The sequence below is a fragment of the Haemaphysalis longicornis genome, unplaced genomic scaffold, assembly GCF_048455015.1.
Source record: "Haemaphysalis longicornis isolate Haplotype H1 unplaced genomic scaffold, Haemaphysalis longicornis Haplotype H1 scaffold_1, whole genome shotgun sequence".
NCBI classification, from domain to species: Eukaryota; Metazoa; Arthropoda; class Arachnida; order Ixodida; family Ixodidae; genus Haemaphysalis; species Haemaphysalis longicornis.
The window spans coordinates 410,518,125-410,538,618 of NW_027526203.1; the positions used below are offsets into that span (position 1 = coordinate 410,518,125).

General features: G+C 46.8%; 1 protein-coding gene across 1 annotated transcript in view; it reads right to left on the reverse strand.

Annotated features, from left to right (window-relative positions):
• Window positions 1–17,465: 17,465 nt before the first annotated feature.
• Window positions 17,466–20,494, reverse strand: part of LOC144155488 (uncharacterized) — a 33,571-nt gene continuing 30,542 nt past the window's right edge. The window contains exon 6 of the mRNA XM_077686963.1: window positions 17,466–19,636. The gene's annotated coding sequence lies outside the window, so the exon portion shown is untranslated. The remainder of the gene's footprint in view (window positions 19,637–20,494) is intronic.

Consider the following 20,494-nt stretch of genomic DNA (forward strand, 5'->3'; position numbering starts at 1 on the left):
GTTACCGGTGTCTTCCTGGCCCGGCAACAGACGAGCACGCTTCCCCTTAAAGGGCTCCTGGAGCGGCATTGTTGCCGGTGTCTTTCTGGGCCGGTGGATGGACGGACGACGGAGCCGAGAGCAAGAGACGCTTTGCATCTAATAAACGCCTCTATCATGAAGCACGCCTCTATCATGAAGCACAATATGAAGTAATGAGAGGAATCTGGAAGGGTGTAATGGTACACGCACTCACCTTTTCAAGCGCAGTAGTGTGTGTCAGATCAGGGATTCAATCAGGGCTAGAAGTCAATCAGATGGCGGCAGGTCGATTGGCATTAGGAGGCCACAGTAAAACAACAAATAAGGCAGTGCAGGGAGACATGGGATGGGCCTCGTTTGAAGTGAGAGAAGCGCAGAGCAAAATAGGTTCTGAAGCACGACTTAGAAATACTGATGACCAGAGATGGGCGGCCAGAGTGTTACGGTATCTTTAGATGAAAAGCGGGGGCACACAGTGGAGAAAAGAACCAGAAGGCTTAGGACAAAGTATATGAACCCTGAAAGCGCAGGGGAAACGACAAAGGCAATAAAAAATGCAGGGAAAGAATCAGAGACAACGAACTGGGAAAAAAGGATGGACGCAAGGAAGACCTTAGATATCTACAGAATGGGGAAGCCGGAGATCACGAGGGCAAAGTTCTTTGATAATACAAAAGGGAGAGCATTGCCTTTTGAAGCCCGGGTTGCTTGCTTGCGACCAAAAACGCTTATCCGCGTGCAGGTACAGGAAGAACGGTGCGCAGGTTGCGGCAGCAAGCCAGAAACCATGCGACATATTGTAACGGAGTGAAAAGGTATTCGTCCAGTCCTCAGTGAAGGAGACATACAGCTTCCGGAAGCCCTTCGCTTTAAAGTTAACGGAAAAGTGAATTGCAAAGCAGCAGATGTTAGTAAAAGAAGATTCGAATGTTGGTGGGAAAAGAGCAAAGAAGAAGCTGGCAAGACATCCGAACAAAGAAGTCAGACTATAAAGGGTTTTCTTTTTTCTTTTTTTATATGGCGAGGTGATTGTACAGTGGCGTTACGACTAAGGTCGCTGTGCAACGCCACACCGATACAAAGAGGAAGACGCTAAGCATCATCACCATCAGGAGATGAATTTCGCAATCGTCGACATCAACAGTGATATCCTGAGGGTGGACTGGAAATGGGCGTTCCAGCGTGACGGAGTCCACCTCAGCAGGAAGGTGGGAGAAGCCATCGGGCGACGACACGCGGCGCGAGCGGCGGCTTTTTAAGGGGCCACAGGCCTTTGCGAAGATGGAGTAGGCAAGGAGCGCCCCCAGTGGGTGGACTGTTCACAACAATGTAGCCTCCACAGAGCTGCATGCAGCTTCTGAAATGAACTACAGCAATCCCTCGTTATAACAAACTCGCTTTACTCGAAATATCGCTTTATTCGAAATTTATTCTGGTCCCAACCCAAACACGTGCATTTTAGACCGCATTACTCGAAGAGCACGAACAGCTTGACCCGCTTTAAGCGCTAACCACATGGAGCGATTTTGCAAGCGACTTGGGGAGCGACGCGACTAGCGACGAACTAGTTTTCGCCGCGGACCAAGTCGCTCATCGAATCGCTCGGTTCTGGGTCGCCAGAAACAGTCGCTCGCCTCCCGGAAGTGGCCTCAGCGACTAGCCAATAGGAGAGCCCCTACGTAAGCACGCAACCTCCGGTTTTGGAAGAGAACGGGAGGGAGATTTGGCGAGCCCGCAAAATCCGCGCAGGCTGCGGTTGCGATGCAACGGCAAAGAAAGCTTTGAATGGCAAAGCTTGTGTACATGCTGAAGCAGAAGCAAGAAGGCTCCCGCACACACTGGGTGAGATCCGTGTGGCAAAAACGACGTCAAGAAAGCGAATTCTTCACGGCGTTCTGTTGGAGCCGAGAGACGAGGCGCAGAAGGAAAAGCGCGCGCTATCGCTAACCCAAACCAGTTTTAGAGATGCAATGAAGTGCAAAAAGCAAGGCAGAAGGGCGTAATACTTTTTAGTCATGCTTTTTATGACGAATGAGCAAAAAAAATGTTTGTAAACAACCAGCGTACCAAGCGCGTTAATATGCGCGGTGCGGCAACATTGAAATCGCCGTCCTCAGTCGCTCGAGCCGTCGCTGTCATGTGGTTGCCTCGGCGAGCGACTTCGGATCAGCGACTGCGGATCCTAGTCGCGTCGCTCGTCGCGTCGCTGGAATAATCGCTCCATGTGGTTAGCGCTTTAGAGCGAAGTGGCGAGCGAAGGCGTCGCCGTGCGGCGGCTACTCAGCGGCGAGTCAGGCTGTCAACATGGCGGGTCAACGCAAGCTGGGGTTTCCCCGGCGATTTTCTCGAGCCGGTCATGCTCGATTCGCCGCATCCGACTTTAGACAAACGGTCTAAATGCGTGGTAAGGCAATTAAATTTTGTTCCTGTACATTGGTCAATGGCGTGGACGAGATGGTGCGCGAACACCGACACTCGTTCCATAGACTAAGTGGTGTCGGCAGGGAGCCAAAAAAACTCTTGTGTCGACAACCTAACGGCTGCACAGTTCAGGAAAAAAAAAAGCCCAGTCATCATGGAAAGCCTTTAGTGTAAAACCGGTCGGGTTTCATCAATATTGCGCTGTACCCACAAGGAGCGGTTAATCGTTTTTTTTTTTTTTTTTGCTCAGCAAATAGAACCTCAAACTCGAGCCACTGCATTTGCGGCGCTTTCCAGTGCGGAACTTTAGGTGCGATCCGTGACGCCCGCACGCCCCCTATAAAAGTGGCTACTGCCACTGCCACTTTTATGTGCGGCGACCACAGCGTTGTGCAATGCTTGGCCAAACTGGAGCAGGGGGTTACTCGCGCCCAGCAAAAACTTGAAACAGCCAAAGCTCACTGCCTTTTTTGCACCTGAATAAAGTTTTGCTTCGCGGAATACGTTGTGCTTTGATTCCTCACAGCTGTGGAGCAATCAAAGCTCAAATGCTTTAGCTTTTCTCGAGTGGCCGCTTATATTGAAACACTGCTTATAACATAATTTTTGGCCGTCCCGCTGACTTCGTCATAACGAGGGATTACTGCAGGTATATAGGTCGGTACAGACGGGTGCAGGCAGACCAGATGGGCGACGGCGGGGTGGAAAGAAGAGAGGGGAAGAGCTGAAAATCGCGTACGTAAACATGCAGCGGGGCAGGAAACAAGAGAAATGGGTGGATATTCGTAAGCTGCTAGAAGTGGAAGATATTACGTAGTATGCGCAGTTACCGGGACCTGGAAGAACATCCGGTTATCGGAAAGTATGTACGGGAAGGTTGCAATAGGACGGCTGCATGGAGAAATCGACTACAGTCAAACCCGTTTATAGGAATTGCAATATGCACCGCGATTAGTTCGATATATCCAACAGTTCGATATACCCGAACCCTCCTATAACGAACTTATCGTTACAAGTTCGCAATCCGCGGGAGCCCCCCTCCCCCTCCTCAACTCCACCATCCCCGCATGCAAAAACGAACACAGTAAAGTAGCCGTTACCATACCAAAATAATCCATTTATTGCAAGTATTAAAGCTACTTTCCGCCTAAACTGCCTACTTTGCATAGAAAAAAGCGGTGATTTTTGTTTTCACTTTCGTTTTGGCGGCTTCAACAAGCATAGCATTATCTACACGAAACATTATTTGCACCAGTTCGAGTCCGCGTCCTCCAAAATCTAAGAAGCATTGGCGGAGCACATTGACTGCCGAAAGCGCTTCATTATAAGCGTCGGACGGCTTTCACTCGCGACATCATAGGGAATGTGGGGGAGCCCTTCCCACAGTTCACCGATGCTGCTGTCTTGGTCCGGTCTCGCTGACTGCGCGGGTTCCGTCGTGAGTCCCGCGCGTCGGAAACAGTTACGGGAAGTGTCGGGCGTCATGTCGCTCCGTGCGAGGCGCAATGTCTAAGTCGCAACTCTTGCTCCGTAAGTCGCAACTCTTGCTCCGTCTAAGTCGCAAGTCGCAAGTCGTAAGTCGCAACTCTTGCAATGTCTAAGTCGCAACTCTTGCTCCGCAACTCTTGCTCCACATCTCAATCGCCGCTCCGAGACCATGCATTTCGGCGGACATTCTAGGCGCGCAGAGTTCGATATATCGGATGTGAACTTCGTTATAAGGAATATGTTTCCCATGTATTTCCGTAACTGAAATATTTTTGTTCGATATATAGCATAATTCGCTCTATCCGGGTTCGTTATAGCCGGGTTTGACTGTATATAGTATGCTTATACGACAGGGGGCTAATTGGAAAAGAGTGAAAGTCTTCTTTCAGACTGCAAACTAAATGCCATATGCAAAGTAAATGCCGTACTAAACAGCCCTGTTCTGGTCAAATCATGGAGGAAACCTTTTCTTCCCTCCATGGGTCAAATGAATATCAAACTTTCCCTCCGATAGCGCACAATTTGTAGCATTTAACGGTTCCGAATCCAATAAATGTAACGAAACTTCCGGTGTTTGCCAGGGCTCTGTCCTTGGACCACTGCTATTTTTGCTCTATATTAACGATCTGCCTAATAACATCCCTTCCAAAATCCGTTTTTATGCGGCCGATGGCGTACTATACGACAGCATTACCTCAGTGCAGTCTCACAATAAACTTAACGCGTCGTTTTCTAGGTTCTGCGCCTAGTGCAAAACATGGCAGATGGCCGTAAATTTCTGCAAAACAGTGCCCATGTCTTTTACTCACAAACGTTCGTCGTAAAATTTCACTTATTCATCCGCTGATATAAACGTTCAAATAGTTTAAGAACACAAATACCTCGGTAATATTTTCACAAGTAACCTATCCTGGTCGACACACATCGATTACCAGTGTACAAAAACACTTAATAAATTGGGTTACCTAAGGCGCACACTCCGCAAAGCACCGAGAGACACAGAAGTACAAATGTATGAGACACTGATCAGACCGATACTCGATTACGCATGCACCGTGTGGAACCCTTACCGACAAGGCGATATTAGCAAAATTGAAGCCGTTCAAAGGAAAGCCATCCGATTTATTTATCGCCTGTATGGCCATGCGTTTTCACCATAAAATGCCCTTGTATCTCAAAACCTAACCACCTTATCTGCCCATCGTGAAATGGAATGCTTAAACTTTTTTCATCGCATCATTCACGGTTCGTGCCGCCTGTCTTCTTATGTGGCATATGCCAACCCTACACAGACCAGAATCAATCATGCTGTTATAACCTTTACCCGTATCATCCCCGCACGGACACGTTTAAATATAGCTTCTTTCCGCGAACAACTGAGCAGTGGAATTAGTTGCCTGGACACGTGCGCTCCTTTGACTTGGGTGCATTTCTTACCGAATTTCAAGCGCTGTAAGCCATCGAAATGGATAATTTTTTTTTTCAGTTTTTTGTCTATTTTTTTGTGAGACTGTACTTTTGTGTGTGTACTTATATTTAGATACGCATACTAGATAATTTTAACGTAATTCTTTCCTTTGCCGCTACTTTACCTTGTGTACTTCCTTCTGTGTAGCTGCTCGAATGCCACGCTGTAGCACTACTTCGCCTGATTTTCTTTTTTTACGAGCTGCCTTCATATGTTCAATGTGTATATGTATGTATATAGATGTATATATATATATATATATATATATATATATATATATATATATATATATATATATATATATATATATATATATATATATATATAGCCCGTATGTTAAAATGTTAAAATTAATAACTGAAATAAATGTGTGGGTGAAAGGGATGGTAGTGGGGGGGTAGGTGTCTTTAGGAGCGTCGTACAACAACGTTACTAGAATAAACTGTGGGCGGGTAAGGAGAGTAAAGAACAAAATGAAAAATTGATGGTGTGACTAAAAATGGACATTGAGGATTTGAAACGATCCGTGGACGTACTATTGGAAGGGTACATGAACGCCCACATTGAAGATCTAGACGGGTACACAGACTGCAAAGGAAATCTAATGCTATACTCGGTTACAACTCAAGAACGGCACCACCTCATGTAGCGTATCACTCCGCCAAAGCGCCGGACCCGTGACGTCAGTGCGCGCGCGCGTTTTGAAAGGGGTTTGCTATGAATGCGTGATATCGTCTGCCTTGTCTCACGCAGTTTGTTTGTCGTCACTGGAGTCGTTTACAAGCATATTAAGTCCAAAAAATCACGGGAACGGCTCACGCCATGTTCAAAATATTCCCAGTAACGCCCTACTTGCGCCGCGCGGAGAAACATCCGGCTACGGTGATCAGGCCCAGCGGCAACTTCCGGTGGGAAGAAATACGGAAAGAACAGTAGGGAATCCAAAACAGCCAAGGTAACCAAAAAAGAGGCAAGACAGATTGAAACGAATAAATGGAGGGAAAAAATGGAAGCTAAAACGTCGTTAGAGATGTACAGGGCTGAGAAGATGAACATCAGAAAGAAAAAATTCTACGATAATTCCCAGGGCAGTGCTTTGCTTTTTGAGGCTAGAGCAGGTTGCCTGCGAACTAAGAGTTTTGTGAGGAAGTATTCACAAAATGATGGGGTATGTGCGGTCTGCGGAAAAGAAACAGAAACTATGCGGCACATAGTGTTAGAATGTGAGGGTATCCATCCAAATCTACATGAAGGGAATATTGGGCTTTCAGAAGCCCTAGGATTTAAGGGTATCAGAGAGGAAGTTAACTTCAGGGCTGTCGAGGGGACGAAAAGAAGATTAGAATGCTGGTGGACGAAAAGCAGAGAGGGGAATATTGCCTAGGACAGTTACCACCTGTAACAGGGAAAATAAAATATTTCGATCCTTATAAGCTTTAGTGCCTGCCCTAAGCAGCGCTAGTATTAAACCAAGACTGTAAAACATGGTTATATTAGTCCTTTTTGGTAAGATGACATGTCATCACCCCGCTTCAAAGGGGAAACCAATATAAATCATCATCATCATCATCATCATAATAATCATCATCATCGGTGCCGTTCTTAAGTTGTCACCGAGTATAGTTAGCTGTGAGCACCAAAACCTGGTCATAGTAAATAGGAAACAAAAGTGCGAGGGTCAAATCACGTGGGAGTGTGGTAGGAGACAGTAGACATTGACTACTGCCTCCTCTCAGAGAGACTTTGAAATGCGTGTACAGGAGCTTAGGCGATGGGCGCCAGTCAGAACAGCGCTTTAACCTTTGTGGGCCATTTTTCGGGACTAAGTAGTCTCTGAAGGTTGGCACCCAATATCTACGCGTGTGCATTACGTGTGCATGTGCACACAATACCACGGAGTGTACAATAGAAGTCGGAGGTAAGATCGCTAGACCGGATACTGGTAAACTTTCCCAGGAGGCGAAAGATTTAATTAGGAAACGCCAAAGCATGACAGCCTCCACCCCAGCTGACAGAACAGAACTAGCAGAGCTTCTGAAGTTAATCAATAAGCGTAAGACAGCTGACATGCGGAAGTATAATATGGAAAGGATTGGGCATGCTGTAAAGAACGGAGGCAGCCTGAAAGCAGTGAAGAGGTGTCTAAACATGGGGAAAAATCAGATGTATGCACCTAAAGACAAGCAAGGAAATGTCATCCCAAATAAGGATAAAACAATTATAGTAGCCGAGGAGTTCTTTAGAGATCTGTACAGTAGCCGTGACATCCAGGATAATACCGAACGAGGAAGTAGTTCAGAGGAGGTTTGGTCAATTGGCGGTGAGCGCGACCACGGGCGGCGCTGCGAAACACGCCTCCGTGACGTCGGCTTAGAGATTCTCGCATTTGTCGTCTGCTTCACTCGGGCAAGCTCTCCCTGCAGTTTCTTTGCGCGCGGTTGACTTTTGATGCTTGCCCGCACCAGAGTTTGAGTATGCGACACTTTTTATTATAATAAAAGACTTAAAATCGCATACTCAAGCTCAAGGCGTGACTTAAAGTATAGTTTTTGATACCGCTCCGGAAGAAACAACATTGCTGGCGTCGCCCCATTCCTGCGAATCCGCTCCTGTACGGAGCGCCAAGAGTCCGAGCTAGGCGCCAGCTTCTGTATGAAGCAATCTTTCGAACAAAGGGAACTAAAAACCAGCCCCTCCCCTATTGGAGGTGAGCACGGCCACGGGCGGCACTGTGATGCACGTCTCCGTGACATCGGCATAGGGATTCTCGCATTTGTCGTCCGCTTCACTCGGTATCGCTCTCACTGCTGTTTCTTTGCGCTCAGTTGACCTTTTTGTGCGTGTACGCACCAGATTTTGCATGTGCGTAACTTTTTATGATAATAAAAAGACTTAAAGTCGCATACTAGCTCAAGGCGTGATTTGCAGTACGATTTTTAATACCGCTCCGGAAAAAAACATTGCCAGCGTCGCGAAGCCGCTCCTGTGCGGAGCGCGAGAAGTCGGAGCTAAGAGTCTGTATCCAGCAATCTCTCCAACAGAGGGAACAGCCAGCTGCTAGTAACCGACAATGGCGAAAATGCAAGACCAAAACAAATTCTAGGCCTTCGGGGCTGTCGTCTTTGGCAGAAGGCATTACGATTCCCTGTAATCGTATGTAAGGTAAAACCGTTCTTGCGACCTTGCCGAACGCTCGAAAGTATTGTATCACATCCATTTACGTTGTCACGGCATGAAAGTATGCCGACATGCACTATGGGCCGCAAAAAAAAATGTAGGTTGAGTTGCAATAACCTAATGTGGGAATAGGCGTGTGCTGGTTTTTTACCACGCTTCTAACCAGAATGAAGGCTTGTTGAGCAAAGCGAGGAACGCGTACGGTAAAAATACAATAACGCTATGTTTGCTCAGACCTGGAGTGACATTTCAGTACATTTCCCACGGCCATAGCTTTTTAATATTCAGATATGTGCTATAGCAAAATTGCCCTCAAGAGGAGGAGGAAGAGGCGGAGAAAACTTTATTTAACTGTAAAATCGAGCTGGTTAGTGGGCAGGGTCCTCATTTCAGGACAAGAGAGCAAGGATAATTTTCTTCAATTCATAAAACACCATTCCGAGTTAGCCAGGAGCTGTTCTTTACGCCTAAAAGGGTTGGAAAACAATAAAGAGCTGCTTGGACATATTCATCCGTTCTGATTTTTGTTCTGCTGGACACCAAAACATATACTATTTACGTTTGTTAGCGAGTATATCAAGCTTCCAACACCGTAATCAGTCATAACTGTTCAGGTTGAGAATCAGTTTGTTGTGATAACGATGGTTACGATAGAAATTCGGGGCACAAAAGCCGCCTTCGAGTAGTACTCTGGACAACGTCTGCGCTCTTTCGCGGTGCCGTAGCACAACCCTTCTCATTGCATTTGCATGTGAATAAACAACGCACGCTCCGGATATGCACCTTCGTGTACGCCGCCATAGCGAAAGCCAATTTGTGAAGAAGGTACTGTATGCCTTGCAGCCTGAAGAAAATATCCGCACGCACTTTGTGAGCCTCCCGAACATCCCCAAACCTCCTAAGACAATTCTGATGGTGCAGAAAAATGAATGCGTTGGTTGCAGAAAAAAGCATTCATCTTATACAACTCGGGAACAACGAAAGAAATAGAAGACAGTCGTTTTATTTACTCCTGTACGATGCGTGTGCAGGGAACGCTGGTTGGTACAGTCTTTGTCAAAATTTTGTGGGCCACGGCGACCGTGGCCGGAGCAGGCGCGCGGCCGAGCAGGGGCGCTGCGCTTGCCGCTTTCGGCTGGTTGCGCGGCTAAAGAGAGCGAGGGGAACTTTTGTTCTTGCTTTTGCAGTGTGTCTGGCGCGACAAGAGCAGCGCAAAGTGCCTGCGCTGAAGCGAAGTGCGCCTGCTCTGAGAAACCGGCCTCGCTGCACTTATCGCGCTACGAAAGGAAGCAAGAAAGTTCCTCTCACTCTCTCCCGCGTAACCAGCCGGCAGTGGCAAGCGCAGCGCCCCTACTCGGCTGCGCGCCTGCTCCGGCCACGGTCGCCGTGGCCCACAAAATTTTGACAAAGACTGTACCTAGCATTACACTGTTGAGTCATCATAAGAGCATCTCAAAAAAGAAGCCTTCGCATTTTGAATACTTATCGAGGAGCTCTCAGCACTGATCCTCGCAAATAAGCTAGAAAGAACGAGTTACACACGATTTTCTGAGCGATGCTCTAAGAAAGTTGTTCTCTCTCTCCTCGTGTGTTGCAAACTTGTGCGGGATACGGCTTGAAATTATTCAGATGTGTCAGAAGCTAGCAAACTAACTGAATTACTGCAATTGCGCTTTTTAATGCACTAAAGCATCAAAGCCGGCGATTTCTAGCACAGGCACTGCTGCCCCTCACAAGCGGACGACAGATGCGCGAGTGTAGCAGCGGCGCGAGTGTAGCAGACGACAGCGGCGCGAGTCCCTAAGCTGACGTCAGAGCCAAGGGGCGCCACTCAAACATCTCACTGCCAATAGAGAAGGCAAGCGTTGCAGGGGGCAGCAGAAAGTTGGGTGCATGGGCAGGTGATATCAAGAAGTTTGCGGGGATAAATTGGTCGCAGTTAGCAATTAAAGGACCGGGATAAGTGGAGATCTACGGTAGAGGCCCTTGCCCTTCAGTGGGTGTAGACAGGCTGCTGCTGTTGATGATGATCTACGCGTCCGATAGGTCCTCATCTCACAGCGGCACTCCAAAATAATTGCACAATTCGCCCGTAAAGCTACTCCGGCGCTCGCCGATGCGCCCGGCCCATTGAAGGCCACGACAAAAGGCCAGCAATGCCGAGTGACGTCACATCGTCCAACATGGCTGCGCCCAGGCATAAACAGGCGTCCAAAGAGCACAGGCAGGCCAAGAGGGCAGGGAGGCATCAAAAAGAGGTGGACATAAAATGGGAGCAATATAAGCAAGGAAAAGTGGAAGCGCAGCAGTTAGTGCAGGCGAAAATAAAGGGCGACAGCGAGCTTTGGGTGGCGCTAATACGAGGGAGAGTAGAAACACTCCGAAAGGGTTCTGGAACCATGTGCGGACATTAGGGAAACGTATGAGACCCACAGAAGGTGCTACTATAGAAAACGAAGAGGGGCAGATTCTCAAGGGAGAGCAGGCATTGGCATACCTTCATGAAATTATCACTGAGAAATTCTGTAAGATGGAGAGCAGCTCCGCAGCGCCACAGAGATGTCACGACAGGAAGGACGGAAGGTCTGGAGATAGAAGGGACAAGCGCAAGTGTAAAAAAAAAAGAATAAAAAAAAGCAGACGAAAAAGTCCCCAAAAATACCACAGTAGGCAGGGATGGGATATCGATGAAGTTAATCAACAGATTAGGGCCAAAGAGCAAGGAAAAGCTACTGCAAGCCATCAGCACAGAGATAGAAAAGAAGGCAATATCGGACACGTGACAAACGAGCGGAATGAGGAAACAAGACTAAACCGAGCTCGTATAGACCAGTCACCGTAACGTCAGTGCTGTACAGGTTAGAAATGCAAGCAGTGAAATTTGCGCGAGCGGAGCGGATAGAAGATAAATTCAAAATGGGTTTTGAAAAGACATAAGAGTAGATGACAACTATGTATAGTAAGTAGACCTGTGCGCCGCCGCGCCACGCCGCCGCCTATTTTGGTCGCGCCGTCTGCGCCGCCGCCGACGTCGCGGGAATGAGCATGCCGCCGCCGCCGCCGGGGAAAATTTTAGGCGCGCCGCTGGCCACGCGCCCCGCCTATTATTCTATTCTGTGAGGGGAGCTGCTGAAGGGCGACTCTTCTGAAGAACAAAGGAGTATGAAAGGAAAATACGTCGCTTCGCTTGAAGTTGTCGTTTCTCCCTCTGCAAGAAATCCCTCTCTCAGCGGTGCTGTTCGTTGGGAAATAATTGCGATCCACCATGCATCAAGGGATGATTTGTTCTTTCTGCCTGGAATCAGTCATTCTGCTGCTAGTGTGGGGAGACTTCTAGTCCCCTTCCTTCTCCTCCTTCTCCGAATACCTTTTCTTCCCGGCCCGTCCACCCCATATCAATCCTCTTATATTGCATGCGTACCGCGACCTTGTTAACAAAGGATAAATGGGTGATTGCCTACCGTCTCGACGCGCTTGACTCGGAATCCTCTTGAAGCACCCCAGCTTCTCCCGCTGCCACACAAGCGCGACATCTTTCTTGTGTTATCCGCTTTCTCAGAAACTCTAAAATGACCAGGCACCCATGTTACTCCAGGCACCCATGGTTAAACAGGCCCACCGGACTCTCTCTGTGTCAATAGCCCTCTTTTTTTCTTCTCCAAAGGGAAGTAGGACGGAGGACAGGAGCGAACGCAAACTTTAGCCCCTCAAGCCATATTCGCTCTACTGTACGAACATGACCAAAAGTGTTTGACCACCTTCCTTCTTGATAAAGGCCGGTCCCTTATCGTATTTATTAAATAACATCATCATCCAACGGGGATAAAAGTATACATTGTAAGGAAAATAAAACATTAACACAAAAGATGCGGTCGCAGACAGACTGAAAAGAATAATTGCGGATGAAAGAGGACGACCGGAGTACACAAGTCTCCAAAATCAGTGCGCCAGCTCCTCCCACCACTCGCCGATTCTCTCAAGGGAACAAGCCGCTAACATCGAAGAATGAAACCCCATAATCAGCACGGGAACAGTGCACAAGAAACCGCCGCAGTACCGCGCAAGCTTGAATGGGCAGCGTCATTACGGGAAGAGTGCACGGGAAGTGGGTCAATAAATGAACTGTCCAGGTACGCAGGAAGGGTCAGCTAGGATCTCCGGAACTGTGAGCCTGGTACAAGCATCACAACTCATTAACATAACCAATGCATTGTGAAACACAAAATTGGAAGGAAATTCTAATACCCGCACAATTTCAGATAACCAATGTCGTATTTGAGCACTGTGATAAAATAGCGCCCCTGAGGGCAGAGGAGCGTACGTCATGCTACCCTTTCTGCGCTGGAGGCCAGTGAACTAGAAGATTTGGAGAAAAAGAATTCAGAAATAATGGTGAAAGGTACCATAAGAAAATCTGCAGAAATTCAGAGGGTTGTCTACCAATGCATTCTTACTCCTCTTGCCTTCATTGTGAGTTATTTACAGCCGAATTAGGCTATCCCAAACAGAGCTTCGACGAGCAATGTCCACGCTCCGCAAGAAAGCTATGAATTTGAAACGTAAAAGTTGTATATTAATAGCGCGTGCTGCGTGACGATTGATTGTGGGGTTTAGCGCGCCGAAGCTACACATGGGCTATGAGAGAGATAGAGAGAGAGACAGAGAGAGAATAAATTTCGTCAGCACAAAAATTGCGGAGTAGTGTCCTCATTTCAGAACCCCATTCGTGGTGCCAGCTGGTCGTCCGCACTGGATCAAAATTAATCCGAAGCGCCTCATATAGCCCATGTGTTTTTTGACACCTGTGAGTAAAAAAACCCCATGGGCTAGAGGCACGCTGTAGTGGGGGGCTCCGGATTAATTTTGATCCCCTGGGGATTTTTACCGTGCGCCAAAATCTCAACACACGGGGGTTTTCGCTTTTCCCACTCAATCTGAAAAGAAGCCACCGTGGCTGTGATGGGTGAACCCCGGAAACGGAAAAAATGGTCCCACCATACTCCAGTCGACATGTTTCCCTTCAAGTTAGATCTGAACTTTTTTGCGGTTTTGATTTTATCCCTTTTCGTTTTAGCAAAGGGTTGAGGAAGAGATGGAATGCTTTAATATTCCTATGGGGGCAGAAATTAACGCATCTGGAGGCTAAAACACAACAAACCAAATTGGGTCGACAGACGGACGGTTTGATGGATGGAGGGATGAATGGGTGGGTGGGTGGACGGATGGAGGATGGATGGTAGGGCTAGTATCGATTAGAAATTTTAATGCAGGTAATGCAGGTAACCGCAAACAAGAACTGCGAAGCCTGGAACCGTTGGTTTAGTAGCTTAGTCGGACATATCCATCTAAGTGTCTGGAATGTCATAGAAGCTCTACGCTGCGAGGTTTCATCAGTATCGGTGAAAATTGCACTAGAAGCCGTGGGAGTTCCACCAAAGAAGCGCACAGCGTCGTCCCAGGTCTACGACATTTCGTTGCTGGACATTCCAGTGCAGGACGTTTCGGTGCGGACATTTCGGTGAACGGACATATCGGTGTACGGACGTTTCGGTGCAGGGCATTTCGATCCTTGCGCGAACATTTCGGCGACCGTATTATCGGGTGCTTGTTTGTTTCAAACAGCCGTTATATTTTTAGTTTCGCTTAACATGGGTTTTGGACAACAATCTAGGGCAGCGATTGCATTTTAATATTAATGCAGTGTTCGCGATTTTTTGCCAGGTGTTTTTAGAAACTGAACATTTGTGTATTTTTCTTTAATACCTAGTTCAGGGAACATCTGTTTTGCAGCCAGCTGATTGAATTCTTTTGCACATGTTTTTTTTTTTATTTACGACAAGACGTTATTTATATTCGCTCTTTTCTGGGGCATGCTAATCAGCAAAGACAATTACCCGCTGTTTACGATGGCTAACGCATTCTCTATGTTATTTTTTTCTAAATAAAATGCACTCTCACAATCTCAAACTTTACAAACATTCGGTTGCCCCTAAAAATGCAGACAATCTTATGAATAGTTTATTTAGGCTGCGCTGTCAAGTTTAAATGAATTTGGAGACGCTGCTCTCGCCAGCTTTTTTTTTTTTTAATTGACGAGTCCAGGATATTGTCGCGGAGGAAGAACGGGCCTTTTGAAAACAGCTGCAGCTTCTACAGGGTGTCCCAGCTATCATGCACCAAGATTTATAAAAAGAGTAAAGGCGTAACTCGAAAGAAACCAGGTGCATAATGTTTGCAGTACTGTGAAGAAGCGGAGAGTAATTTTTTCGTTAATGAGACTTAATTAACTAATTGTAATTAATTATCTAACTCGAGAAATACTGTCCTAATCACTAAAAAGTCAATGGGGCACTTGTAAGTAACCACGAGGGGCATCTAACTGCGCTATTTTCAGCGACGAACTAATTGCGTACTCATTTATTCTGACTGATAAAGGAAACCCGCGAAATATGAAAAATACCACGTGACGACGCTTACGCGCGCGTTGTAAAGCAGCGTCCCCAAACAAAACTGATTGAAAGCAACTGCTTCGCGTGTTACCCGCCCGAAGAGACAGCGCATCACCTTGATAATAGCATGCATGGAAGGAGCAGCAGCAGCAAGATTCGCGGAACAAATTCGGTTGCGATTTCTTTTTTGGTTCTTTTGTCTATTTCATTATGGCTAACTCAGAGGCAGCCTGTTTGAGGGCGTTGCTTTACGGTGCGCGCGGAGGCGCCGTCACGTGGTATTTTTCATATTTCGCGGGTTTCCTTTATCAGCCAGAATAAATGAGTACGCAATTAGTTCGTCGCTGAAAATAGCGCAGTTAGATGCCCCTCGTGGTTACCTACAAGTGCCCCATTGACACTTTAGTGATTAGGACAGTATTTCTCGAGTTAGATAATTAATTACAATTAGTAATTAAGTCTCATTAACGAAAAAATTACTCTCCGCTTCTTCACAGTACTGCAAACATTATGCACCTGGTTTCTTTCGAGTTACGCCTTTACTCTTTTTTTAAATCTTGGTGCATGATAGCTGGGACACCCTGTATATCTCCTCAACGCTGAAGCGCGTACAGGTTGTACGTACAAATACCACCAATTCTGTTCGGTCAAACCAACCTCCGTTTTAGCTTTACATGCTTACTTTCATTTCATTTTAATTGTCCCAACCCCCTCCCCCCTCCCCTCTCTGTCTGTAAGTTTTAACCTTCCCAGATTTATTTTTCAGTAATATTATGTTCAATTTCCCGTGGAAATCTTACAGGCATAGCGGCCATCAGCTTCTCCAAAGAGTCACGGCATTGATGCAAGAAACAGCGATACATTCGGCGTGAGCTCGCACAACCTCTCGAGTGCACAACAAAAAGCCACCCGAAAAGCCGCTGAGGACACAATGACCAGGATCGTTGGCGCCTGTCGCCCCCATTGAGGAACAATCTCGATGGCTGCATTCTTCCGCGCGTCGCGGCCACACGGAAGGCGCCCCTCTCCAGGAATCGCTGTCTTTCCTTTCAGTCGCCCCACCTGCAATTAACTCTTCAAGTCGCCATATCATGGACACCGCAGTCATTCCTCCTTTTCTTCCATTGTAAGAGGGGAAAATTTTGAATAGGCTGGTTTTGCGAGAGCCGCGACAGTCATATTCGCTTTTTCGATGCCCAGTTTACACTTTGAAGAAGCGCAAGTGACACCCCCCTCTCTCTACCAAGGGGGCTGGAGTGCTTAGCCCTCCCCACTCCCACCAACACCGACTGCAAGAATAAATCGATAGAGAAAATTATCAATTATTAAAATGGATGCACGCGCGCGTAAGTTAGCTTGTTTCCTTTCTTTCTTTTTTTTTCGCGGCGGTTTGTCGGACGGGGAAGTGTGGGGGGGGGGGGGGGGGTGATAGGAATGGACTAAAAGCAGCAGCATCTTGCAGCGGTGGGTGAAGTGAAATCAAAGCCTTTCGGTAACACTTGAATTAAAATCTTAGACTTGTTCACATGAATGCTAAAATAAAAAAGAGGTAGAAGAGAAATAAATTAACAACGTTAATTTTTAACATTTAATTTCGAAATTGGGTTTTAGGCGCTAATGCTCCGCCTTGGTTTAGCGTTCTTTTCCTTGCAGTGCGGCCCAAACACAACTCTCAAACGTAAAATTATATCATCTGACGAAACTAAAGTATTAAAGCTAAAATGTTTAAAGAAATGCCTGGGACATCCCGTGCACCTAAATGTCCGCACCGAGACGTGCTGCACCGAAATGTCCTACACATAAATGTCCGGATCCCCCACGGTTTTTCCATATTTTCTTTTCCCCCCAATTCCTTACTCTCTCTCTCTCTCTCGCCGGTCAGAAATTGCCGCCGCCGGCGATTTCTGGCCGGCGCACAGGTCTAATAGTAAGCCAATGCATAGAGGTGACTAGTGGCTCTAGGGGTGACAAAGCTGCAAAACCGCCCTTTTTGGTCGGTTTTGGAATATCCTGGAATATCCTGGAGGACGAGCGAGTGGGGCAGAATTTCATAGGTAACTTACTCAAGGAACCATACCGGAGAACCAGGTGCAAATAGCGTGGGAGGGGTAACATACTGTAGGCTTGTGTACACCTCCAATGGTTTGAAACAAGGATATCTTCTTTCCACTGCTGTTCATGATCTACGTGGCGGGGTTGTGTGGCAAAAAGGGTGTTGACCGACTGCAACACCCTCGGTTTTCTGTAGGGTGTTGAAAGGGTGTGAAATAGGTGTTCAGTTGCAAAAAAAAAAAAAGACGGGGAGCTGGGGGTCGACCTAGCTTCTTCCGGCGTTGCTAAGTTTTGTTAGGTTCTGCAACTTTCTTGCTAGGCTAGGCTAAGTGCTGAAGGGTGAGGCCACGTTTATTCGGATTTTACAAGGCTGTTCCAGTGTCCCAAACCACCACAGTGGGTAAGGTCATTAATCCCCATTTCCGCTTCCTTCACTGACGACCACACAAAGGGGGAACCGATCCTGGGTCCATTTTTTCTTACTTGGGCTCCATCAAAACTTCGTAGAGGGCTCATTGTTTGGGGACCATTGTTTCCAGGCGCATTTGCATTGCCACCGGTCGAATGCCTTCGCCGTCTGGCTAATGTGGTCTTTGCCACACACAACATAAGTTTCTTAAATCACTGTTTAGGCTTTCCTTTATTTTGTACAAGAAGCCAGGAAGGCTGCCTTTTACAGTGTCAGTTATAGCCACGTAGAAGCCTACTTCATACCTGCCAGGTTCGCCAAGATGGCATTAGGGAGATCTGTCCGGGAGGTGGGAGAGGGATAGAAAAATTAGTAGCAACATGGAATAATTTACATTTACATGCATTTCTAATTTAGTTTCAACAGAGTAGGAGCTGAACTGTTTTGTCCAAACTACTAACGAGCTACAGCACTGGTGAGCTGCTAAATCTTCGATGCGGCTGACGCCGCCTTTTTCAAAAAGCCCTGGGAATACTGTTGAGCATAACAATGTTCGTTTCTGCTACACTTCGCCAAAAGAACGCGACTGAGCTCGGATTGTGCCAGAACTTGATGCTCGGAACTGGGGGCAATTTTGTTTTACCATGCTGAACTGCCTCTCGCTTTCAGTGTTTCTGTGGTACTGACCTGTCCAACTTGCGCGCATTGCCAACTATGCTTTATAAGTTATTACAATGTCCAGTGGTGTAGGATATGTGATCGGGTTGTCAGGTAGCTCCAGCACAATGAATGTGGCTAGACTGGGAGAAAGGTTTAGCCAAACATGGGTGTGTATTCGGGAGATTTTTGTTTCGACCGTACATTTGTACAAAACAATCAAAATCCGGGAATTTCCCGGATAATTCGAGAAACCTGGCAGGTATGCAACTTGGCAGCACATGTTCTCACATGGGTGGCAGCCTGCCTATTTTTTAGTGGGGCTAGCTTTGGCCTTAACATGTACACCCCTTGTCAAAATTTTCTAAGCCAATCCTAAGCCTCCTGGACCACAAGGAATCCAAGAAAATAAGCTTTGCCTTTAAATGTGACAAAATTATTTTACGACAGTAAGGAAGAAAGGTGTTTTCTCTAGCTTTCCGCCATAAAAAGTTTCAGCCTTCCTCGGGACTTAAGCTTGTACATTGAATTTTTTGCGGCCTGCGCACCTCTGGCTTGGCCTCAAAATTTTGACAAAGACTGTATGGCTCTCAAGGTTTTGTCCCGACGATACACTACATGAGACGGTTCAAGGAAGAGGGCTGACAAATGGCCACTTCACCTGACCATACTATAATGCCTGTTCAGCATGTTATTTACACTGGGCTACAATACGCTGACTGGCAGTCAACCTGGCAGGCAAGTTTAATTGCTGTGTTGTTAAACGCATAGCAAAGCTCTCATCAAAAGTCGGAACATGCGAATCATCCACTCATCGCAGCTTAATTCTCTTTTTAACAGCAAAGCTGTTTAAGGTTTTTTCTGTCCGCGTGGCTCGTTTACAGAAAATTCCGCTCGGCAAAGTGGAGAGGGGGAAAATTCTAGGCCAATAAGTGTGAGGGAAAGTGGCGAGGAGACAAGGAGCCCACGAGCAGGTGTGGAGAGTGCGTGCCTCAAGAAAAAAATGCTTCCCGTGGTCGGAATAGAACCTGGGTCCCTCGTGCTATGACGTCGGCGTCTATCGGATTGCGCTGTCATCACATTCGGGGCACACAGCATTTTCTTTGGGTTCGTAGCATGAGCGCTAGCTTTGGAGTTTGGCAGTTTGGATTTCGAACCTCAAAACAGTGGATTGTGGACTTAGATTTAACTCAGTCTGCATGGAGAAAGCTTCGCTTTTTAACCATCTTGCGCTCAAGAAAGGGGCAGACCTAAGAAAAGCCAAGTTAAACCTAGTAAAGACCACCAGCTTCTCTGTTTCCTCGGTCTTCGCATCTCAATTGCAAAGGTGGACGATTTTTTTGTATTTTTTTACTCTCCCTGACGTGGAACCACTGATTCACTTGGGCAAAGAAACTGATTTTTTTTCATTTTCCCATGCTCCTTTCGATCAAAACATCTGACCGGGTTCCACAGGAAGTGTCCAACGATGTCAATGGGTGTGTCTGGCCGTTTCTGGAAAGGAGGAAGTGCACAGATGGTGTAAATGGTTCCACACAACCTGTTTGTTGAACCCCGTCAAGCACGTCTACTCTGCCATTTTCCAGACCAAATGCTCAGCCTGAAAATTTTGCGGGTACTTCATGTACAGGGGTACAGATTCCTGGTGTAGTTGGTGTTGCACTGTCAAAAAATTCATAGCGCATGTGGACAAGGACAAAGGAGAGAAGAGACGCCACGGAGTGCTTCCTGTGGTGTCTCTTCTCGTCTTTGGCCTTGTCCACATGCGCTATGAGTTTTTCATGTACAGGAAGCACAGAGCCGTCTTTTGGCCATGCAACAATTCAGGCATGGCCAAATGGTATTATTATAGTTCAATATTCTGGACGGAACAGTGCTAATATTTGAGTGAAACAGTTCAAATATTGGTTTTATGCATACCACCCCTGCCAAAATAGGGGATGCTGCAATTAATCACTGTAAATACAAAAAAGTTAACTAAAACATTGATTTAAAACATTGTAATGTGGCCTAGCAAGTACTGTAGTTGATCAGGTAGTGAAGCTTACTTCTAGGGAATATTAATTTGCGAGACAGGTCATGGATTTCTCGAAAGAAGGATTTCTACACATACTTCGGTGGCTTTCTCCATTGGGGTGTATGGCCTTTACAGCGGGGTTTGAAGAACAAGTGTGTGAGAACTAGGCGATTTGGTTTGATATGACAGTGCAAGCTGAACCAAGCCACTAACAGAGAATGACTACTGGCAGAAACACTTTGTCACGCCAGCACACTAAGTGCCTATGGGTGCATCAGTCTTGAGATAAGCCTAGAGACATCACGACAACGGAGCATCAGGTGAGCTGTGTGAAG